The 24,939-nt window shown below is 36.3% G+C and overlaps 1 protein-coding gene across 2 annotated transcripts in view; it reads left to right on the top strand.

Moving 5' to 3' along the window:
* The window catches only part of PTPRR (protein tyrosine phosphatase receptor type R), a 231,363-nt gene that overhangs the window by 91,787 nt on the left and 114,637 nt on the right, over window positions 1–24,939 (top strand). Inside the window, exon 1 of one of the 2 annotated variants that reach the window (XM_069490088.1) lies at window positions 13,943–14,047. The exons of the other annotated variant lie outside the window; for it this stretch is intronic. The gene's annotated coding sequence lies outside the window, so the exon portion shown is untranslated. Of the gene's footprint in view, window positions 1–13,942; window positions 14,048–24,939 lie in introns of those variants that run through there. 2 annotated transcript variants of the gene reach the window in all.

Raw genomic sequence — 24,939 nt, 5'->3', positions numbered from 1 at the left:
CTACATCAGAACTTCAGAGTCTATATATTACCATATAAAAAACTTTTTGCTTTGGCATAGTTATATTCCACATTCTATTTCTGGCCAGGGCCCACACACACTGTCTTACTACATATTTTAAATGGTAGAATAGTTTATTTATATATTTTAGAAAGTGTTGCCTTGTGGCTAGGAGTATAGGCTGTGGAGTCAAACTACCACAGTTTAAATCCCAACTCTCCTACTTACAAGCTACATGATGTTGGGCAGTGCACCTCAGTTTCCCTATCTGTGTGATGGGAACAATAATGTTATCCATCACATGTGATTGTTGTGAGGATTAAATGACATAATCCCTGTAAATTCTTTAAGCCAGTGTCTCAGATTAGTTGATGCTGTTTATCAAATTTAGGTAATGTACTTGAGGCAGAAGACTGTATCTTATTCATATTTGTATCTTAGCCTATCATAGTTAACGCTTACTATTTGAAGAACGAATACACGAATGACCAAACTAATTGGTTTCAGTATTTCGTGGCTGTAGGAAGCAAAGCAACGGTTGACACAGGGTGGCAGTATAAACAAATGGGCTTATCTCAAACACAGGAAATCATTACCCCATTAAAAGACAGCCAGTTCCACACTAATCAGCTGCTGGTGGAAATTCATAGTTTATGGCCTCCCTGAAGGGCAACTTGGCAAAATTATCAAAAGTCCATCAAAAGTCATAGATTTTGACCTAGTAATTTTAATTCTATAAATTCTAGGAGTAATACCAAAAGTGCAAAAACAATAGTATGGGATAAAATGGAAACAGCACAAATGTCCATCAATAAGGATTAATTAAGTAAATTTTAAAATATTTTTACAATATGCTTTTGGCTTAAAAGTGACATCATATATTAAGTGAAAACAAAAGAATAACATCACAGAGAATATAAGCCTATTTCTGTAAAAAAAAAAAATTAAAGATAAAAAGAATATATAATATCTTGTCTGTGTGTGACAAAATAATCCTGGGGAGAGATGTATAAAATATTAATTGCTATCTTTTAGTGAATATATAGATATGGATATAGTCTTTATTTTTTTCTTTATACTATTTTTTCAAATTTTCACAATGAACAATCTGGAAAAAAAAGAGCTTTCTTTTTGTAGCAATGATCATCTTGAAACTTTAGTTCTCACAAACCCTCGTGCAGTGACCCATGGTTTGCAGCATGTTCACACGTTCATCAGGGCTGTCAGCACTCTGTCTCAGCATGTGAAGGCAGTGTGTGGTGTGGTGGAAGCCAGGAACCAGGAAGCAGACTGATTCTAATTTCATTTCTGTCGTTAACTTCTTGTGTGGCCTTGGGCAAACTTTCTTAAATTGTATTGAGCCATATGGATATCGGATATTGGGTAAGTTTACTTCTGATATAATTAGCTAGCATCAGGGATCTTCAAATGCTAAAAGAAATAGCAGCTAACCAACCTAACTATAAAGAGCATACAAGAATTAAAGACCCAAATTTGGAGTTAAAGCACACACAACACACATGCACAGAGCCAGGACCGGGTGAAACAAGAGAGGCACTCACTCTCAGGGTCATACAAACTGACTGTCTGATTCTGATCCCATTTCTAAAACCAAAAAATGCCAAAGGCTTGCACTCCCCTGAGAGTGAGTGCCTCCTTAAATTTCGTGCTTTCTATACCTCTCACCCTAGTCCCTGCCATGCACGTGAGCACACATGCACACGCAAGCGTGTGCATCTGCATACACATCCATGCACACATGCGTGCATACCTTAGCAGCAGTCAACAAGATGGATGGCCAATAGTTCTCTAGAATGATTGTCAATTCTGTTTCCTCATCAAATATGTAGAAATCACCTAATCGTATTGAGAAAAAAAAGAAACTGATCTGCCTTCTGATAGCTGATAAGGAATAGGTAGAGAATCTTTCCTTGGGCAGTTTATTTTCCTTATTTTACTTCTGCATGATTCCATTCTATTTCTCAATGGACATTATTGACTTCTGGGTGTGAGCCCAGAATTCCCATAGTAGAATCCCACGGGAACTATATAGAAAGCAGTCATGATGAGCACCTGTCCAGTGAAATCTTCCACGCATCTTCTTATCACAAATTCCAAGCCTTCACATGTTTATGAAGTATTCAGTGGCCTCTATCTACTTGAATTTACATACTACTGCTTCTTGGTCTTTCTGTTTAGATTTAGTATCCAGCTCTGGACATCTGAACTTGATATTGACAACCTCAAAGAATGCCTCTTTCAGTTATTGCCCCACAAGTCTTGTCTCTGTGATCTGCATATGCTAGTCCGTACAGCCAGAGTAGACCCCTGGACACGAGTGGCCAGGAGGAGGTGTTGAAGTGATGAAATTAGCAGGGATGCTCCAGGGATTATGGGCACAATACAGCAATTTATCATGACCACTCTCTTTGGCACATGAGATGACAACAACTGCTTCAGTGACAAAATCTTAACATGACCCCAAATCAAAAATTTACTTTCATAAGATATGGTAAAAATTCATTCTAAATTTTGGTTTTGAAGACAAAATTAACAGTTTAGTCTTATCAAAGTAGGCTCTTATTATATGTAGGCATGTAATATAAACCAAATCTATTATACATAATAATAATTCACCCAAACACTTATTCATTCTCATGATTTAAAGTAGGCAATTTGGACATATAGACCAAAAGTTACATTCGCATTCATTAACATTTCAGGCCTAACTTTTATAATGTTAAATAAGCAATTTCCAAGGCACCATATTGAAAGAATTCTTATTCAATACTGAAAGTAATTACTTATTTATATTCTCATAGAATCATATATTGAAAAGCTGTATCTCAAAATGTAGACACTAATTACAAATGTTGCAAGCAAAGAGGAAAGGATTTCTAGCACAGAAACCTGAAAACCTGGGTTCTAAGCCCAGGTCTTCTAATAGTTGCACGATCCCATATGAGAAACTAATTTCTCTGAGTTTGGTAAAATGCATTTCTAAATTGATAGAGATAAGACAACATAATCTCTAAAATCCCATCACTTTAACATGACCTATTTTTAATTATTATCTAACAAGTGTTTGCAAAAAGTACAATAGTACATTTGGAACTAAAGAACAAATTCACTGCCCTGTCATTGCCATTAATATTCAAAACTATTTTAACTCTTGTATCTTATGCCTAATTCTGTTAATTATATTTGAAAATCTGAAAAAATATTATTTCTTTAACACAACTCTTCAGAATATAATTTGCTCATCATTGCCTAAGAGTAAATGAGACAGTATTTTATGAGTCATAAAAAGACATCTGTGAAAATATTACTCTTTGTAAAGTTGTATTAATTTAACAAATTATGTTTGCAAAACAGCTGTTTTAAGCCAGTGCTGCTTGTATTTTGTAAATAATTCAATAATTCTTTTAGTATTATTTGTTTCATTTCAGTTAGAACTCCATGTAATCTAACATTTTTTCTTTGCTGTCAGACTAGGGAGCTAAAGTAGAAGGTGATAATTATTTAGGTTGTACAAACATTCTGTTCAGCAATGTGGGCTAAAGACAAACTGACTCTTACAGGTTTCCAATAAATATTCTCTCAAATTGGTAGCCATAATCTACTCTGCTACACCCCCACACCATCTGTTTTCACCCTCATATCCATAAGATGAAAGCCAAAACTTCCTACAAGTACAAGGAAGACGTGAAAGAAAGAAGAGTTCAATCATAATATCTTTGGAAAATCTATTTATTATGGATTGTCAGTATTATTAGATGGATGCATTAGTTTGGGTTCTTCAGAGAAACAGAACCAATAGGATATACAGAGACAGACTGATAGGTAGATGGATAGATAGATAAAGAGATTTGTTATGAGGAATTGGCTCATGTGGTTATGGCAATTGAGAAGTTCCCAGATCTGTAGTCAGCAAGCTGGGACCCAGGAGACCCAGTGTTATAGTTCCAGTCCAAGCCCAGAGGCCTGAAAATCACGAGGGCCCATGCTATAAGCTTCAGTTGGTGTCTGAAGGCCTGAGAACCAAGACAGACAATGGTGTAAGTTCCAGTCTGAGTCTAAGTCCAAAGACAAGAGAAAACCCATATCCCAGCTGGAAAATAGGCAGACAAAGTGAATTGTTTCTTAAGGAGGGTCAGCCTTTTTATTCTATTAAAGCCTTCAACAGATTGGAAGAGGCCCATCCACATTGGGAAGGGCAATCTGCTTTACTTAGTCTTCCAATTCAAATGTCAGTCTCATCCAGAAACACCCTCACGGACATGCCCAGAATAATGTTTAACAAAATATATGGGTACCCTGTGGCCCAGTTCAGTTGATGCAAAATTAATCATAATAATGGGCTTTAAAAATACAGAATACAGGCTGAGTATAGTGGCTCATGTGTATAATCCTAGCACTCTGGAGGCTGAGGTGGGAGTATCACTTGAGGCCAGGAGTTGGAGACCAGCCTGAGCAAGAGCAAGACCCTGGTCTTACAAAAATAGAAGAATAAGCCAGACATGGTGGCACACACCTGTAGTCCCAGCTATTCAGGAGGCTGAGGCAGGAGAATTGCTTGAACCCAGGAGTTTGAGGTTGCAGTGAGCTATGATGATTCCATCGCACTCTAGCCCTGGCAACAGGGTGAGACTCTTTCTCAAAAAAAAAAAAAAAAAAGAATGTCAAATACAACTCCATCTAGATGTATTTGACATTCTTTTTTTTTTTTTTTTTTTTTAAAGTAACTGCCTACCTCATATAATTAGTAGAAGATCCAGGATCATAACCTAAATCTTCATATTTTATTCTATATATTTTTATTCCACTCTTATTCTGCTAGTCACAGTAGTTCATTTTAAAAATTTCTATTAATATTAAAATGAATTTAACAATGATCTCCATGTTAATGAATCCCATTTGTGTGTGTGTGTGTACATATGTAGCAGGGGAGAATGTACATGACTTAACAGACATGTGGCCTTGGGAAAGTCATTAATATTCTTGAGCCTCAGTTTCCTCATTAGTAAATGAGGATAATAGTTATACCTATTTTGCGAGTTTGTTGTAAAGATTAATTAGGTAAATGTGTTAAGCGTAAGCACTTACATTGACTGGGACATACCAAGTATTGTGCCAAATAGCTTCTGAGAATTAGATGATACACAAGTGTCTCTTGGGTGTGGCAATGTGGAAGCCATTAGATTGGTTTCTTTCGATTGCTGGGACAATGTTAGATGACAGTGGTTGAAGAGCAAAATAGAGATAAGGATGAGGCAGAAACTGTGGATGATTTGCTTGAAAATATTTCATGTGATGGGGAACAAAGAAAAGAGACAATAGTAGAGAGAGATGTGAACCTTATGAAGATTTAATTTTCAAGATGGCTTATATATATTTATTTTTTATTTTTTCTAAAGGTGGGGCCTCACTTTGTCCCCCAGGCTGGAGTGCAGTGGCATCATCATAGCTCACTGCAACCTCAAACTCCTGGGCTCAAGTGATCCTCCCACCTCAACCTCCCAAAATGCTGAGATTAGGAGTGAACCACCGTGCCTGGTCAAGGTGGCTTTGGTATATTTATATGCTTGTGGGAACAATCCAGTAGTGATGGAATAACTGATGAGGCAGAAAATAAAAGAGGAAGAAAATCTTAAGAACACAATAAGGGATGGGAGCACAAGAGGAAGGCTTTGCCTTTGATAAGAGCAGGAAAGACAGCTTTCACAGGACTGTGAGGGACTCCAGGCCCAGTGTATACAGTGCTCGGCATATAGGAGAAACTCAACGAATATTTGTTGAGTGAATTAAGTAAACATCTATTCCAAGCCAGGGAAACAAAACAAGCCATAAATCCAAAGAGAGAACATTAAAGAGTGAAGAATAGGCAAGAATGAAGGTGGGATATAACTTATATATACTCCTTGATTAGTTATTCTTTATTTTATAATGTGTTCTTTAGTATGCTGATCATACAACTTAATTCTTTTTTTTTTTTTTTTTTTTGAGACAGAGACTCGCTTTGTTGCCCAGGCTAGAGTGAGTGCCGTGGCGTCAGCTTAGCTCACAGCAACCTCAAACTCCTGGGCTTAAGCAATCCTACTGCCTCAGCCTCCCGAGTAGCTGGGACTACAGGCATGCACCACCATGCCCGGCTAATTTTTTGTATATATATATTTTAGTTGGCCAGATAATTTCTTTCTATTTTTAGTAGAGATGAGGGTCTCACTCTTGCTCAGGCTGGTCTCAAACTCCTGACCTCGAGCGATCCACCCGCCTCGGCCTCCCAGAGTGCTAGGATTACAAGCGTGAGCCACTGCGCCCGGCCAATTTTTTTTTAATCACACTGGATTTTTTGTGTGTGTGACAACACAGACTATGCGCCATTTAGTTAATTTAGTTTTTGGTTTACTTTATGTCTATTGTAATCATCCCCTCATGATGTAAATTGTCAATGGAAGAGATGTGTTTTCTACCATGGTAATTCATTTTCAGACTTACAGCAGGGGTCTAATAAATTTGTTGAGAAACATGTCATTTTCCTTAGTTTCCATGATTATCTTTGGCACTGAAAAAAATTACTGATTGTGTTAAACCAAAACACATCTTTACAAATCACATACATATTTTGTCCTAAAGGTACTAACTGGCTCTTGGTAAGATCTAATTCAGTCAGAGTCAATATTTGTTTACAAGGCTAGGAAAACTGTAATGTTAAAAAAAATTGCATACTCCTGTGAGGGTCACATAAACTCACTTTTAGTGTGCCTATGTCATGGTAGTCAAGTGAAATGGAAGACAGATTATCTGTTACTAAAAATCTGCCAAATAGGTCAAGCACAGTGGTTCATGCCTATAATCCCAGCACTTTGGGAGGCTGAGGTGGGTGGAACACTTGAGGTCAGGAATTTGAAACCAGCCTGGGCAAAGTGACAAGACCTCGTTTCTACAAAATGTTTCTAAAAAATTAGCCAGGCATGGTGCCACACCTGTAGTCCCAGCTATTTGAGATGCTGAGGCAGGAGGACTGTGTAAGCCCGAAGTTCAAGGTTGCAGTGAGCTATGATTTTGCCATGGCACTCCAGCCTGAATAACAGAGCAAGACCCTGTTTCAAAAAAAAAAAAAAAAAAAAAAAATCTGCTAAATACATTTTGAACATACAGGGCTCAATAAAATTTTTTTGAAAATGTGTTGTTTAGTAATTGCCTTCCTCAAAATACATGACAGTCAGCAGTACTCAAAAATCAAGCACTATAAAGTATGCACATCAAATAATATCCATGTGATAACCAGACATGTAAGATTTTTGCTTACTTATGTTAAGGATGATTCTACCAATGGTAGTAAACCATGGAACTTCGTCACTGCCTTTGGAGTAAAGGGAAGAATAAATTTTTAGGTACTTGTGTATTCCTCTAGTTTAACTGCAATACAAACAGAAATGATACTTATACATACCCTAATGGAGTGTATTAATAATAAATGATGCAGCTATATTTTATCACATGGTAATACAAAGTTGAAAAATAATATGCTTAGAAGAATCCTAATGAATTAATAACAAACATGTGAATTTATTCTCACACATTCAATGGATGAGGATTTATTTTATCTTATTCTAGAGTTGCTGTGAATTTTTCATTTGTAGCTTATTAGAAAACCATCAAAAAGTGATCTCATCTCTTATTATTCTGTTCTGAAGCTATTTCAGCATCCTAACTATTTACTTGAACTTTCTTGAGACTTCAAGGAATACTTTACAATAGTCATCATATTTAGAAAGAATTTCAGCTTAGGGAATAAGAGATTTAATTCAATTTAAATTGAGGGTGTAACAAAAGAGACCCTGAGAAAGGGTCATTTAAATTGAGACTTGAATGATAAGAAATAGTGAGCCTGTTGAAAAACATGACAAAGAGAATAGCATATTAGAGTATATGGAATCCCAAAAGTCAAAAGAAATGTGCATTGCCTTAGCCATACCAGCACGGTAATAAGACTTGGATTATAACAGAGACTATTGGCAATCCCTGCCATCTGCCTCCCCATATCCCTACAGATCAACTATCACCAGATCTCTAGCCCTCCTTTATTCTCCCATCCTGATATTTGATAGGAATTCCTAGAAGGCATCAACTTTCTCTCGTAAGAGTGGTTCTTTTAGCTTTGCATGGCATATACCGGAGGAAAGTTTCCTGCCCTTACTCTCTGGGTAACATGCTATGGAGTTGCCCGTGCCTAGGAAATTTCCATAGCTGTTGGCAGTGATAACATCTGCCTGTGGCTGTGTCCAGGTTTCCAGGAATGATGCCGATGTCATTGAAATCAGTACCCAAAACACTGTTCTCTGATTGTTGCTGAGGTTCAAGGCCCTGTGTCTCATCATTGAGGACCCCTGTGTGCTGATTAGCTATCTGAGCCCCCAAGCCGAAGCTCTGCACTATATAGTACCAAAGGAAGGGGATTTCTCTCCTGCTTCTCTTCCTCCATTTGTATGTGTTCCTTGGTTATAGATGTACCCAAAATGATGTCAGTTTTTTTGGTTTTGTTTATTTGTTTTTATTTTAGTTTTCATTTCTTTAGAGTCCTGGCACAAGCTTTGCCCTAAATACCTCTTCCATTTCACTCTAGTCCATTGTCCTTAGATCCCTCTTTCGAGACCCAGCCCCTACCCCTCTCAGGACAGTTTCCTTCCCAGGAAGTACCTTAGTCACTCATGTAAATAGACACATGGTTATTTCTAGCTCATAAGTCTTCTGGTTATTCCAGATTTTCCTAAATTCCCAGGTGAACACTCCATTATTTCAAGCAACGGTCATTTTCACATTAGGTCGATATTTTTGGCAAGTAAGTTTCTCAACAAACATCTTTTACAGAAGACTTTTTAAAAATGTGATTACGTGTAGATTTTTAAAATTTCATGTATGATTCCAGAATCCCCATCTGGTGCCTATGAGGTATTCTAGAGACAACATATCTGCCTGAACTAACCACCTTCTTCTCCCCATTTCTTCAAAGATTGTCAAATAGTTCATTAGTAAGGAAACGTGATTAGCTTGTGATACATGAGGGGACTTCAAAAAGCTCATGGAAAATGGATTAAAAGATAAAAATAAAAAATATAAACTTTATTTCTCAATATAGTAAGCTCATCAGGTTCAAGACACTTTTGTAAGTGATGCTTCTGTAAGTTATTTAGTCCATCCCTAAAGAAGTCAGTGTCCTGGGAATTTAACCATGTCAATGCAGTCTTTTTTACATTATTAACTGAAGAAAAATGGGTGCCCTTTAAAGATTTTTTTAATATTAGGAAACAGAAAGAAGTCATAAGGAGACAAATAAGTACCATAAGGAGGAGGCCTAATGATTTCCCATCAAAACTCTTATAAAATTACCCATTTGATGAGAGAAATGAGCAGGATCATTGTTGTAATAGAAAAGAACTTTCTGGTGCAACTTTCCCAGGCATTTTTCTACTAAAACTTGGACTAAGTTTCTCAAAACACTCTCTTAACATGCAGATGTTTTTGTTCTTTGGCCCTCCAGGAAGTCAACAAGCAAAATGCCTTGAGCATCCTAAAAAACTGTTGCCATATGACCTTTGCTCTTAACTAGTCCACTTTTGCTTTGACTGGACCACGTCCACTTTTTGGTAGCCATTGCTTTGATTGTGTTTTGTCTTCAGGATCATACTGGCAGAGCCACGTTTCATCTGCTGGTTACAGTTCTTCCAAGAATGCTTCAGGATCTTGATTCCATTGTTTAAAATTTCCATTGATAGCTCTGCTCTTGTTTGCAGCTGGTCTGAGTGCAATTATTTTGGCCCCCTCCTAGTGGAAAGTTTGCTCAACTTTAATTTTTTAGGTCAGAATTGTGTATATTGAACGAGTTGAGATGTCTATGGTGCTGGCTATTGTTTCTGCTGTTAATCATTGTCCCTCTTCAATGAGGGACAAACAAGATGAATCTTTTTCCTTGTAAATTGATGTGAATGGTTTGCTGCTGCAGGCTTCATCTTCAACATTATCTCGTCCCTTCTGAAAATGAATTATCCATTTGTAAACTGCTGATTGGGGGGGTGCATTGTCCCCATAAACTTTTCATAAGTTATCAATGATATTACCATCCTTCCACCCAAGCTTCACCATAAATTTGATGTTTGCTCTTGCTTCATTTTTAGCAGAATTCACGTTGCCCTGAGAGGCTCTTTTTTCAAACTGATGTCTTACCCTTCTTAGAGCCTCAAACTAGATCCCATTCAGGCAAGTTAGTATGCGTTATTATGGTGTAAAAAAATTGAAATCCATGCTTACTTTTTTCATAATATGCATATTCTATAAACATTTTGAAAACCCCTCCTCCAATAGAAGTCAATAGATGTATAAAATCCAGTATTGTTCTTAATACTTGTGCCCAATATGAGAATTTTAAAAGTATTTAAAACTTAAAGGTCTTGAATTATCTTAAAAATAATTACATCTCATTGTCTATATTTTTAAATAGACCGCACGGTACAAGTTTGAAATTTACATCACTTATGTGATGCCCCTATTGGCAATAAATATGATCAAGGTAAGAGATATGACAGAAAAGCTCACCAAGAGACAAAGCATCCTTTTCCATACTAAGCAGAATGGGTCTAGACTTTGCTTTTTTCCTGCAGAATGACCACATGACATGGTAGAAAAATTGAATTTGAATTGGGGTAAGAAAGTCTAGTTCTGCCACTTATTGGTTGTCATTTAACTATTTTGAATTTCAGTTTTCTTATCTGTAAAATGGGGGAAAATTTCTGCTCAGCTAAATAATAACAAAAATATTGAATGGTAACATTTATTGAGTGCGTATTAGGTTCCAGGCAACACCCTACACAACTTAGAAAGTTTTTCTCAATTTAATCCCGTTCACAACCCTCTGAGGTAGGTAGATTACTATTTTCTCTTTCAGATGAAGAAACTGACCTCGTAAGAGGTTAAGTAACTAGCTTAAGTTCATTCAGCTATGAAGTGGAAGACTATGATTCAGACCCAGACGGTCTGACTCTGAATCATTGCTCTTAACTGATGTGCTATTCCGAATGAAATGGGAGATGATGTTCAAATCTAGGGGAGTGGTATTAACTCTGAAATCACTGTGGTTATTTGCCTCTGAGATATATGGTTGAAGCTAGTCATTTCTCAAAAACAGCAACTGCATTCTCTGTAACTGTCAACTGCAATCATTTTCCAGATAGACATGGTAATTTTGTATTTTAAAAATCTTTGAAATTGTCTCAACAAAATAACATTTTATTCACATTCCATTACCCACAGCTATTTTAATGATTTTGTACCTTATGAAACCATTGTATATTACAAACTTTAATATATTTATGTAGTTACATTTAAAGTATACAAGTAACTTTGTATTATGCTTATTTCACCTAATATTAAATTATAGATCTGCTTTTTTCATTCATTCGAAAGATATTTATTGAGCTTCTGCCATAAGCTAAGCATTGTCTAGACTTTGTGGATCATCAGTAAACAAACCAGCCAAAATCTTTGCTCTTTTAAAGCATTGCTTCTAGTAGGAACAGAGTGTAACACATTAATGATGAAAAGTGCTAAGAAAAAAAATAATAAAGCAGGGTGAGGAGGCAGACAGTGACAGGTGGTATTCTACAATAGTCTGATGAGGGAAGGCATCTCTGAAAAGGTAGTGTTTCAGCAGAGACCTAAATGAAGTAAGGGAGTGAGCCCTGCAGGTATCTCAGGGAGAGAGTTTCTAACAAGGAAACGGCTGGAGGGAGCTTGGTGTGTTTGAAGAGGAGCAAGGAGAGCAGAATGAATGGAATGAAATAAGGGGGAGAGTGGTAGAAGATAAGGAGGTGCTATTAGAGAGATCAAGTAAGGCCATATCAGATTCTAATTTTATTCTGAATAAGTTAGAAGCCTTCAGAGGGTTTTTAGGAAAGTACTGACATGATCCAGTTTGTGGTTTAAAAAAAATAATCACTTCAGCTTAGTGCAGAAAATAAACTATAGGCAGGAGGGTGGAAGCAAGGAGACCAACCAGGACTCTGTCACCATGGCCCATAATAATGGGGAGTACGGCAGTAGTGGTGGAGGTGGTGAGAAGTCTTGTTCTGAATGTTGTTCATAGGTAGAGCTGACTAGATTTACCAACAGTGGGACATGAAAGCAGGGAGGCAAGAATGATGGCTGGATTTTTAACCTGAGCACATGGAAGAGTTAAGCTGCCTATTTTGGAGGGGACGAGAATTGAAGGAGCAACAGATTTGGGGTAGAAGTGGGCAGGGTAGGCATCAGGAGTTCCGTGGATGAGACCAAGTTAGTTATCTCAGGGAGTATGTCAAGTGTGCAACGGGATATACAAGTCTTAAGTTCTGAGGGAGAGGGCCCGGCTCACTTGAGACTGTAGTTGAGAGGACGAGACTATGCATTGAGCACTGAGCTGTCCAAGGTACAGAGGCCGGGAAGATGAGGAGGAATGAGCAAAGGAATGGCCAACGAGAAGCACAGTAAAAAGCATGACATCCCGGGAGCCTCATGAGGAGAGGGTCAGGGAGGAGGAAGGAATCATCTGTGCTAAAGGCGGCTGATATGCTGACAAGATGAAGGCTGAGGATTGACCTCTGGATGTAGCAATCCAGTTCGGTTTAACACCACAGGGAGAAGGGGAGGAAAGAGGAATTGGAAACAATGAATACAGACAACTCTTTTGAGACCTTTTGCTTAAAAGGAGAGTAACAAAAAAGAATGGTTCATGAATAAGGTCTCTTGGTTTGCTCAGCTTTTGTTTTAATATGAGAAATACTGTAGCACATTTTAAGGAAGATTAGAAAGATTGAATAGAAAAGATAAGCTAATGATGCAGGAAAGGGAGGATTAGGACAGCAATTGCCTCCCATCGATATACCATAATTTACTTATCCATTTTACTATTGGTTTAATTTAAGTTCAAGTTGCTTCTGATTTTTTACCATAATGTGGCAAAGAAAATCTTTGTGCTTATTTATTTTTTATGCATTGAAATAATTTCCTTAAGATAAATTTGCAGGTAAGGAATTACTGCATCAAAGATCATAAACATTTTTAAGACTCGTGACAGTGCTCTATTGCTTTAAAAAATCAATTTACCATGCCACCAGTAATGTATAAATGATTAAGTTTTTATTGCAACCTTGCTAGAGTTATGCCATATAACTTTAGGCGATAGTTCATAGAATCCCTAAAGTGTTTCAACTACCCTTTTTCTGAACAGACTGTTAGTTCCTTAAAGACAGAGATAATGTATTAATTATGTTCATTGCCTCCTATTTTTTAGACCAAATATTTCTCTAATAATAATAATTACAACATTTATCTGAAATCCCTCTGTGTTAAATCATAATGGTGCGCATATGGTGTAGTGAGAAAAAAAATAATCAGTTTTGGAATCAGACCAACCTGTATTTGAATCCCAGATTCATTATTTGGGCTTCACTTAAGTCACTTTAATTTCCCAATCAATAAACAGATTAACAACAATCCCTGCTTTCAAGTCATGGTGAGTGTTAAAATGAGATATCTGTAAAGACCCTAGCACCAAGTAAGAAAATTTGGATGAAAACGGTGGAACTTTTAGAAGAATTTTATATATTTATTATGAAAATAGCTTGTGAATGTTTAATTTTTTAAAACCAGAAAGAAAAAAATCCCTCATGCAACACACCTTGTCCTCAGCTCATGAAGTTCTCATCTTACAGTTTTGCTAATTACCGTGAAAAAAAAAATCTCCATGAATTTCAATTCTAGTAAACTGTCGAAATAGCAAGCACCTGGGGTATCTCTAGGGAACCAGCAGGCTGCTACAGTAGACCTGGGATCAGCGCTCTCTCTAGAAATAGTACCAGGTGACCTCCAGGTGACTAAAGGAGGCTTCATCTGCACATACAAGCTTAGAAAGCTTTATCATTAGTCCAGCCTGCGATGGGGAGGAAATAACACACAGAAGAGTACAAATGGAAGTCGAATTCATCACGACATCCAGTCAATTTCCAAACAGGTAAGAGAATCTTTCATGGTGGGTAGAGGGTCCTCTTGTATAATGTTGTGAGGTTAGGAGGCTAGATATTGAGATTTATGTCTGTATCTACTTATATGCATGTATATAAATGAGTCAGCAGAGAACCTTTGTGAAATTTAGGGAAAATTTCTTTAGCCTCAAAGTCTGAAATTCAAAGAAAACACTATGCAATTATTCAACGTATCTTAACAGTAAAGACCTTGCCACTATCTTAAGGAGTTTCTTGTAAAATTCATAAGGATCCTAAAGAGGGTAGAATTACAAATCCATCCACTTGAACAGAATTCAAAAGTTTTATAAAAGATATTGAATGGAACAGCTATTTTCTCTGTCTTGTTCAGTACAGTTCTCACACTTACATTGGAGAAAAGATGATTGCTTGCATTTATAACTAGAAAAGAAAATTGAGAGAAGGTTGGTTACAGTGAGTGAATTCACTAAACCTAGATATTTTTATAATAGCAGCATCTTGGGGACCCTGCGTTTGCAGACAGACTTCACTAAAAGACTAGTCAGTATCTTCCATTATAATCGGATGTGGGGGACCAGTGAATGCAAGTTAGTAATATGAGACATCCCTGGCCTAATTCCCAGCTGGGGAACTCAGATTTGTTTTTCTTCAGTAAACCAAGAACCTTATTATTAAACTGTTACTGTTTTCATAAAAATTATGGCTTTCATCAGAAACTTATGTATGAATTTATTAGTTCATCTATATATAAAGTGCTACTCACAGATGGAAAAACCTCACAAAATGTTTAATTTACTTAAGTTTATTTCAAAAACTTTGTAGTTTCCCCTGTGTTCTAGGCATTACATGAAGTTGACATAAAGAGATTAAAAATAAGAATTTAGCTTGGATGTTTAAAAATAATATAGTGGTTCCAGTAATGGTACATAGTTATAGATAATTTTTATTTTATCTGTGGTCTTTGATGATGAATAACAATGTCAAAGAATAACACATCTGGTGTTTACATCCATCTTAATAATAAAATTGGATTAACTTCCTGTCTGATTCAATGCTGCAGAAAACAGTCATCAAGATGGCCCAAATAAATCATTTGATTCAAGAAGTCAAGCTCTATTTCCCACAAAATATAGGGCTGCCAGATTTTTTTTTTTTTTTTTTTTTTGTACATCTCTGATGTGAGACATGAGCAGATAATAATGTCAAATTATGGTTTGGCAAGAATTTCAAAGCAGGACTTAGGGTTAGCAGCAAGATTTTAGACTAAGAAAAGTTTTTAGTGATTTTCTCTTAATAGCTAGTGTATATATACTTTTTATGCAGGATTAACCTGCTTAAATCTTGCATTTAATAGAAATTAAAGCTCTAAAGAAGATGTGGCTTCTTAATCTCATACACCAAAATATCTTCCCCTACAGCTTCCACAGTCCCAAATTTATTTTTTTAAATTGCTATTGTGAATTACTCAGTTGATAACTGATGCTGGATTGTGTTCTATGAAATTAGCCATTTCTATCTTTAGCTGTAGCAGGAGGAATAAACTATATATAGTCTCCTTTGTTTTTCTGATCAAGACATGCACTTCTATCTAACCATTTAAATAATTAGACCAGAGATACAGCAATCCTAATAAATATCATGACTCCAATCATGCTAAAAGGAAAAAAAAAAGAATCTTACTCTGGGAATTGGGAGGTAATAACAGTATGAAATTGGCACAGTCACGCTGTGCATTAAAGTTATGCTGCAGACAGCGTCACTCAGAATCTTTCTTTTCTAGAAATGAGATGGTTCTCGAGGTGCTAATCACAAAAATAACACGTTGTGGAAAATTATATGCATTTTATTATTCTCCATATCCTTCTACAGATGAAAGGATCACAAGAATACTGACTAAACCTTATTCCATACGCCATCTTTATTCATTTTTAGTTATGCAGAAAATTGTTAATTTCCACTGTGATAGAAAAAGCAAAATTACCAAGAATAAAAGTTGAAAGGACATTAAATCATAGAGTTATATTTGCATCTCAAAAGCACATGTCAATAAACCTCATTTCATCTTACCATGTTTCTTGGTGAATTCTGTTGTTCACCAGAAGGGTAAAAACCAGAATCCTATTACAGTCATTGAAGTGAAACATAAACTACTTCACGGAAGGAATCAAAATGAAAGTAAATTTACAACATCCTTCCATGGAGCGTTAGACTCCAAACCACCCTTGTGACTGGACTGGTATATTTCAGAGCTTATATGATCTCCCTGCCCCTTCATGGCTCAAGCTTTTGCATGTGATCAGTTGGAAGTCCCAGAAGAATATATTCCTGTTTATTGAATATAAGCACATACTTATAAAAGGTAGCCATCTCCCTATTTTACCACATCTGGAATAAAGTACCAAGGCCATGTAAGGATTGTTTATTTCTTCATTTTTTAAAAACTGGTATTTGTATTTTTGATGGCTCGGGACAATATCAGTTTATGACTAGAAAGCAAAGTAGTTGGGGGCGGGGTTTGAAAGATTATTATTTTGCCCTTGGACCTCTATTTCCAAGCATCCCTAAATGCCACTTTCAAGTTATTTTGGTCTCAATTTTGATTGAATACTACAGTGAGAAGCCTCCTCTGTCCTTTCAAAAAATCTCCATGAATGGGAGCAGTCACAGCTCTGCTGATTAGAGCTTTGTCACTTTGATGAGACTGGATGTGGAGACCTGAATTTGTCTGACCTCATTTTTTCAGGCAACATTTGCCTTAGTGTCCAGGGTTTCTGCCTGGCCTCAACCCCAGTCATTTTCAACTCAAGCTTTGGCTGCTGGGTTCTGTCTCCAGCATGAGAAATACTGAAGGGAGGGGAGGGGGAGTAAACGCCTTGGAGGGGCTGAAAAAGAATACAAGGAACAAGAAAAACAGAGAAAAAATAACATTCAGTAAAAGATAGAAAACATAATCAGGGGAGGTGAATGTGGAAATTTCTGTTGACTTGAACATATAATAATAAGACTCAAAAACTCTTCTAAAAGCAAGGAGCTTGCTATTATATTTGTTTACTGTACCCAGGATAATACCTGTTTGTGGTTAAATCGTGATTTTTCTCCTGTCTCTAAAGAACTTTGTATTAAACCTCTGTTTTCTTTTTTTCATTCATAGATGTGTCTATAACATTTATAAAAATATTTATATAAGTATAAATGGATGCAAAATCATAAAGTATAGAAATAGTAGTATCATAAAAGTATACAGAGTATTATTTTATATTTTATGGAAGTTTTATCTCCTCTACTGAATTTGTACTAGGAAAAGTCAAGACCCTCACCATTTCATGATTTTTAAAAATAGCTTTTTATAAGGATGGGGGCTTATTGTAAATTATACAAAATTTCAAGTTTTCAGGACAATGTGCAAAAGTTCTTCATTTAATTGCTAAATTTGATAAGTCTTTGCAGGTGAAAGAAAAGGTCTTTTCACAAGAATGTTATTAGGGGATGTGAAAGGGGACACTAATTAAGAGGTAATATTAAAATAGAGGACAGAGATTAATGAAATGGGAAAAAACTAGGTTATAAAAAGCTTTTCAAATGAGTAGGATAAGGAATTCTAATCTAAAGCACTAAATGTGGCTCTGTTTCAATATTAATATTTAATTTGTACTGGTAGAAAGGAGGATGAATGTGGATTGAATTTAACATCTATATTCTTCTGTACAATTTAGAATTTGGGCTGCATGTTCACAGTAGCCATGGTTTGAAGGGGCAGGATGGAGAGTGAACAGAAGCAGAGATTCTGAAATCAAAGTACCCTTCTTAAAATGTGCTGTTTTGACCCCTCAACCTCTAAAATATATTTGCCCCCAAAACATACCACTTTAGCAAAACCAAATTATTTTGATCATTATTTTTTCCTGAGGCCTAGATTTCCTGATTGACTTTTGGCTGAAGCTCCTGGTCAAGCATAACAATCAGTAAATAGCAACACCACAGGTCCAATCAGGCCACTTCTCAGTGTCTTGATCTTATTACTGTTCCTGTGAATAAGTTCAAGACCTTCATGTCATCAACAAAGTTGCTACTCCATTTCCCCTTGCGCTGAATATCCAGGAAGCAGGTCATTAAATTAATTGTTTTCAACATGAATGTGTAGTAAACACATATCTTTAGGCAAAGCTTACTAAGAACTTTTGATCTGCCAGGTCCAGCTGTTTGTTATCTAGTGGCTCATGTAGTTCTCATATAAAGACTACTAAAGGGATGCAGTTGTCACTCCCATTTGACAGATGAAGAAACTGAAGCTCAGAGTGTTAATAATTTGACCAAGGCCACTCACCCCAGGCTTGAATCCAAGCCTGCCTTACTAACCCATGCTTTTACCTATTATTTCATTATGTGGCAAAGTTTCTTATTTGGCATTTGATCACGTACCTGTAACTTTCGAACATACAAACATAGTTATTTAAAGTTATGCTCAGTCTCCCTAGCAATTTGGAAAACAGAATAGGCAAATAGGCACACTTTTAAAAGTGTGAGCACAAAATTCAAGTAGCTACTGGATATCATCCTTATCCACAAGGTCTTACCCTTTCTAAACAAGAAATTTATATATCTTTTCTCACTCACTACTAATATACATTTAGCTCCTTCATGAATTGTTTCAATTAATTGGCTGATCAAGTGATCTAGTAGCCCATGACAATAACAAAGTAAGTTCACGAGAAACTCATTAAGTTTGTATTGCGATTGTTTTCAAAATGTCTCAAAATATTACTGTTACCAAAACTCTAGTATTGTTATTTCATGTGTTAAAAGGGGTAGCTCCTCACCAATGCAGGGATCTTAGGAAGAAAGATGAAGTCATCTGTGACACTGTTGCTATGGTATAAAGGTCAAAGTTCTTATGATCTGGGCAAAAAGGTACCATCCTACCTTTATCCTTTTGTTCTAAGCAAAAAGTGGTCTTGATCTTCTGCCTATTTCTTCATTATACCTCATTCCTTCACCATTTAAAAATGTCAATATATACTAATAGCATGCTGATTTTAGTTTATTAATACCAAATTGTACCAACTCTTAAAAACTCATTCAATGACCCTTTGGCATAAAAAAAAAAAAAGTCTGCAGTTGTATTTAACATACCCGTATTGCTACACAATGAACATGTACTTTCATGTGAGTTCCAACGAAAATTCACTGGGCCTTCCAATGGACCATGAACGACATTTTCAGAATCACTACTTGAAGGCCTCCAATTACTTCCTCACTAACACATCCAACAGCCTTTTCTTGCTTCACATTTTTCTTTACCTCCAGCGGCATCTGGTTGCGTTGATAAATCTCTTTTGGAAACTCTCTACTCCTGACTTCCATAACACCATTTACCTTGATTTTCCTCTGACTCGTCTACCTCTGTAGACACCTGTGCTGAAATCAAGGCCAACTAACAAGAAAAGTTGTAGAGTTCTTTTTTGTGTGTGACTTCATGGTGCCATGTGTTGGTGTTTGAGTGGACCAAGAAATAACACCTCTCTCCCCCTTGCCTGAGAAAGACAGAAGTAATAGGCCTGTGGAAATCAAAATTTCAGTTCTTTTGCTGATAGAGCTGCTATAAATGTGACTTTGGAGCATGACAATAACAATATTCTTCTGTGACTGATTCTCCTTCTTGGGCAGAGTTCCTCACAATCCCAGGCAGCAATGGGCAACGCAACCTTCCCCTGCCTGCAGATACAGAGCCTTTCTGACTTATTTTACCACTTACAAAGAGCAAACCAGATTATATTGTCTTTACAGGAAGGCAGACCCCAAAAGAAAAGCACAGAGCTACATATACCCCAAATGCGCCAATTATTCAAGTTACTTCCCCTCCCCTGGAAAGATTGAGAAGGGAAAGAATCCAAGAATAATGCTGAATTATAGCTGCCACCACACAGAATAAAACATCAGGACTGGGGAATAAGCATTTCCTCCTAAAATCATAGAGGAGAGCCATGGAAATGTGATAGCCATAGCATCACATTAAAATTAATAAATATTTGCATGATATACATGGGTTTATGTAATATGGTCACATAATGTATATGTATATTATATTATATGATACAACCTATATATCAGAAAAAAGCTAACACTAAAAATACTACAATCTTATCTCAGGGTGATGGGATACATTATTATAAATAATATTTATTTCTTTTTTCTAATTCATTATATTTTCTAAATCTTCTGTCATAAGCATTATCTAATTTTTGTAGTTAGAAAGATAAGTTTTAAAACTCTCAAATTAACAAGAAATGGGTACTAATACTGGGTAAGTTTGAGTTTAATTTACACCCACTATAGCATACAACTCAGAAAACTTATATAGATTTTGCCTATTAGAAGTAGGCTTCCAAAAGTTGATGAGATCATCTTCTGTTTTTTTTCCCCTCTTAAATGGCATAATAGTCAAAGTGTCAGGCATGTTAATTACAAATCAAATACAAATTGTGCTAAATCAATATTTTGTATTTTTTAAACGATCAGGTATTACAGCTGAACTACTTAACTGAACATAACCTCCTCGAGAGTAGAGCCCTGGGTTTGTAACCCTTTCTAAGCCTACCATGTAACTCAGAGTCTTTCACTGAGTAACTGCACAGTCTTGGTTATGATGATTCACATGTTCCTTCATTTCACAAAGATTTATTAAATATCCACTATGTACCAGGCCCTGTTCCAGGTCCTGGGGAGATAGCAGAGAACCAGACTGACAAGGTCCCATGCCAATGGTGCCCAAATTTTAGTAAAGAGAGATTATACAGTTAATAAATAAGCCCATCAGGAACTGTCAGATAGTGATCAATGCTATAAGGAAAATAAAATCCGGTGATGTAATAGGGAGTGGCCAGGCTGGGAAGGGCTCTCAGACGCCTATAAACAAAGCTGTGAAAGGCCAGAGGGAGCCATCAGACCACTGTGTCCAACAGCTCTCCAACCAGTGGGCAGGTAAATATCAAGGCTATAGGTAAACATGAGCAAACTTTGTTTGAGGAACTAAAAAAAGGACAGTAGATTGAAGGAGGGATATAAGATGAGGTTCACACCCAACAGCAGCCAGATAAAGTAGGGCCTTACAGGCCCACAGAATGGAATTTAAATCTAAACAGAATAGAAAGTCATTGGAGGATTTTAAAAGAGAAAAAGAGAAGCTGAACTCCTTGGGAAAAAAAGAAAAAGATTTAAAAATGGATGCGAAAGACCAAGAAACTATAAACAAAAGTTTTGTGTCACTTCCTGTCTGAAACAACTAAGAGAGTCCGTATCTTGTCTAGGGCAATTGCAAAGAGTAAGCTGGCAGAATTCAGAAGATAAATGAAGACAATAATAAAAACAAATTGGAGAAATCAAAACCATATTAAAAATAAGAGAAGTAGAATAGATTCTGCTGAAAACATATAAGGATGTAGACCCGAGAAAATGTAATATTTTTTTAGCCGAATAAAGACATACAAGTGGTTAGAGAAACTGAGTACATAAAATAATGTGGTGAGAGAGAAAGACAAAGAATATTTAATTGCATAAATAGTGTCTTTGAAGATGAGGCCAAAATATTTAGAAGAAAAATCATTCAAATGCATAGTTGGGGGGAATATTTCTGAAATAGAGTCTGGAATCTGCAGGCTTCAAGGGTATACCGCGTAAGAGGAACTATCAACCCAGGGAAATATCCTGGTTAAGTTTTATAACTTTGAAGGGAAAGACTCCTGTGAGATTTCAGGCAGAAAAAGCAAATTATCTACAAGACAGGCTAGCCTCAGGCCAGGATATTTTTCACAGCAACTTTTAATGCCAGAAGGCATTGGAAAATAGCGGCAGAGTTCAAAGACAAAAAATAAAAATAAAGCTTGAATCAAGGATTCCATAACCAGCCAAGTTGTTATTTATTGTTTAAGGTACTATAAATACATTCACAAACACAACGCCTAAGGAAATATAGCACTCATGGGCCTTACTTGAGAGAGGCTATTTAATAATGAAATACAGCTAAATAAGATATACAGCAAAATAAAGAATTCAGGAATTCTAAAAATAAAATACTGAAAATCAGCAGTGAGTACATTCAAACATATAACTAACACTATAGAACTGTAGAGACTATAGTTACAGAATGCATTCATTGGTGTAAATAATGCTAACACAGTCCCATATCTTAGTGACTTAATACAATAAAAGTTTATTTTTAACTCATGTCACTGTTTAATGAGTATCGCTGGATGGGGGTGTCTGCTTCATACAGTGATTTGGGGGCTCAGGAGTCTTCCTTTGTGTAGCTCAACCATTTTCAATGCAGTTTTAGAGTCTCTCTGAACCCATAGAGCAAGGGAAGAGAGAAAGAGAGAATGGAAAAAGCACCTTCATTCTTAACTGTCTGAGACTGAAAATGTGATTTTACCTTCACATATATTAATTGTTGAGAATTATGAGTATTCTCTATTACACAGAATATGTTAATATCATCAACTATAACACTATAAAAATAATAAAAATTGAAAACTAGAAGGTGATCATGAGAGTTGGTGAGGTGTTTGTTTTTTCATTTCTTATAGCAAAAGTTAATAAATACTTCCTAAATTTTACAAATCAAGAAATAAAAGCTTAAATATATGATCACATATTATTTAATAAATGACACTGAAAAAAATGTATAACTACAATGACAAAAAACAAAACAGACCATATAGTAAAAGATAGGAAACGAAGGAAGCATAAAAACAAACAAAACACAGAAAGTAATAAAACACATCTAGATCTCTTAAAATAACAAAGTGAAAGGGATAAGCTAACTTGTTAAAAATAAGAAATTATTAGATGAGAATTAAAACATTATATTTGATACTGGCATATATTGTAAATACAGACATATATACCAGATATGTTAATAAATGAAAAAAGCAAGTTGTGGAATAATATGTGTAGTTTAACTCTATTTGTAGTAAATAGTAATATATATGATGTATAATATATACATTTTATTTGTATATAATATATGCATTGAAAATATCTGGAAGAATACATAAGAAATGGTTAGCAGTGTTATTTCTGGGGATTGGGATGGAGAGTTAGGAAGGACAAGATATTTTTACCTTTTACAATATCTTTCTGTACCTTAAATTTTTTGTAATAAGCATGACATTTTTATTATAAAAATTTAAACAAAAAACGCTAAAGTCCAACACAGTACTACTATTGGAGCACTGAAAGATATAAGCAAAGGAAGGGGGAGGAGAAGTTAGGGAAGGCTGGCAGAAGGGTCTTTGGGCTGAGTCTCTCAGGAGAAATAAGAGCCCCTAGCAGCGATGCGCATGTGCACTGACACAGTGTAAAAAGGACATGGCATGTTTGACAAGCGTTATGTGTGACTGGAGCATAATATGCACGGTGGAGAGGGATGAGAGGTAAGAATGGAAGGACAGGGCAATTTCTGTGAACCGAGGAGTTAAGATTATTAATTAGCAAATGAGAAAGCGCATACAGCAAAGGCAAGAGTAACAGCAGCGCCATCAGGTCCAACAGCTGGGCCCGGGAGAAATGAGAAGGAATCAATAAAAGAACTCTGGAAATATGAAGAATCAGAGCAAAATGTCTCCCCCAAAAGGGAACACCAGCTCTTTAGCAATGGATACCAACCAAAATCAGAATATTGAAATGACAGATAAAGTATTCCAAATATGGATTGTAAGTTCAATGAAATACAAGAGACAATGGAAAACCAACACAAAGAAACCACACACGCACAAAAAAAAAAAAAAAAAATTCAGGAAACGAACCAAAAATTCACTAAAGAAATCAAATGATTAGGAAATGAGATTTCCTCTAAGTATTTTGAGCAGGATAATGACTTGATTGGGTTAGCTTTTGGCACAGATAATGATGGTGTCCAGATAGGGAATGATTTCGAGACCATGAAAATTTGGCAACCCATTAGGATTCTATTCAAATAGTCGAGATAGCCATGATGGTGGGCTGAACTATGATAAGACAGTGGAAATATAGATGAAGAGAAGATGGGTTCAGCATGCAGAGATATAGATGTGAAGTGGAGTGAACAATAAGGAAAGAGGAGTCAAGGTGACTCTCAAATATGACACTTTATCCCATTGTATGAAATAGAGGAAGAGAAGCAAATTTGGTTGTGGATGGGGAGAGGGAGAAAGGTAAGCTCAGTGTGGGTAATGCTGAGTTGAAGTGTAAGTGGAACATTCAGGTAGAGGAAAGCACGTGTAAGATTCTGAGAAGGGTGGGAACGTGAAACCTGGAAATAAAAATCACAGCCTGTAAGTAACAGCAGTAGACAGATGCAGAGTTATGAGAAGGGCTGGGGTGAAAGTATAACATGGCTCTGACAGGTCAGGGTTTTCTATTCAATTCAAAGACGTAAACAGAGAACCTTTGGCTTTTATTCCTAAAGATGATTTGCCAATCCAACCCACGGCCTAACAGGTTTTGCCTGAAATAAAATTCTCAGTATGTCTAGAATCCTTTTCTATCCCCCTTCAAATTGTACTGATATGTAATGTCTGGCACATATCAGGCCTCAGATCTCTGTTTATGCTGTATTTTAGCATCACTATTTTGTGGGGAATAGTCAGCAATCCCTGTATGCACTGTGGAATCAATCCAGCTTTTCACAGTCAAGCAGAGAACTGAGGAAAATTATTCAAATGTTTTGATGCAATGAACCAGATGACTTCAATTTCAACTAATTACTTCAACTCACTTCTTCACTAGAGTTGAGTAGCCTAAATTTCTGTTTCAAATGCACAGCTTTTACATTCTTGCAAAGTTGCCTTTTTGAGTGATTTTTTAAAATCTTGAGTTCCCATTTCACTTTCCCATTTACCATTTCAATCTGAGACTTTCATACTGT

Source organism: Eulemur rufifrons, chromosome 16, assembly GCF_041146395.1.
Source record: "Eulemur rufifrons isolate Redbay chromosome 16, OSU_ERuf_1, whole genome shotgun sequence".
Classification (NCBI taxonomy): Eukaryota; Metazoa; Chordata; class Mammalia; order Primates; family Lemuridae; genus Eulemur; species Eulemur rufifrons.
This window is presented reverse-complemented; position numbering and strand designations above follow the sequence as displayed.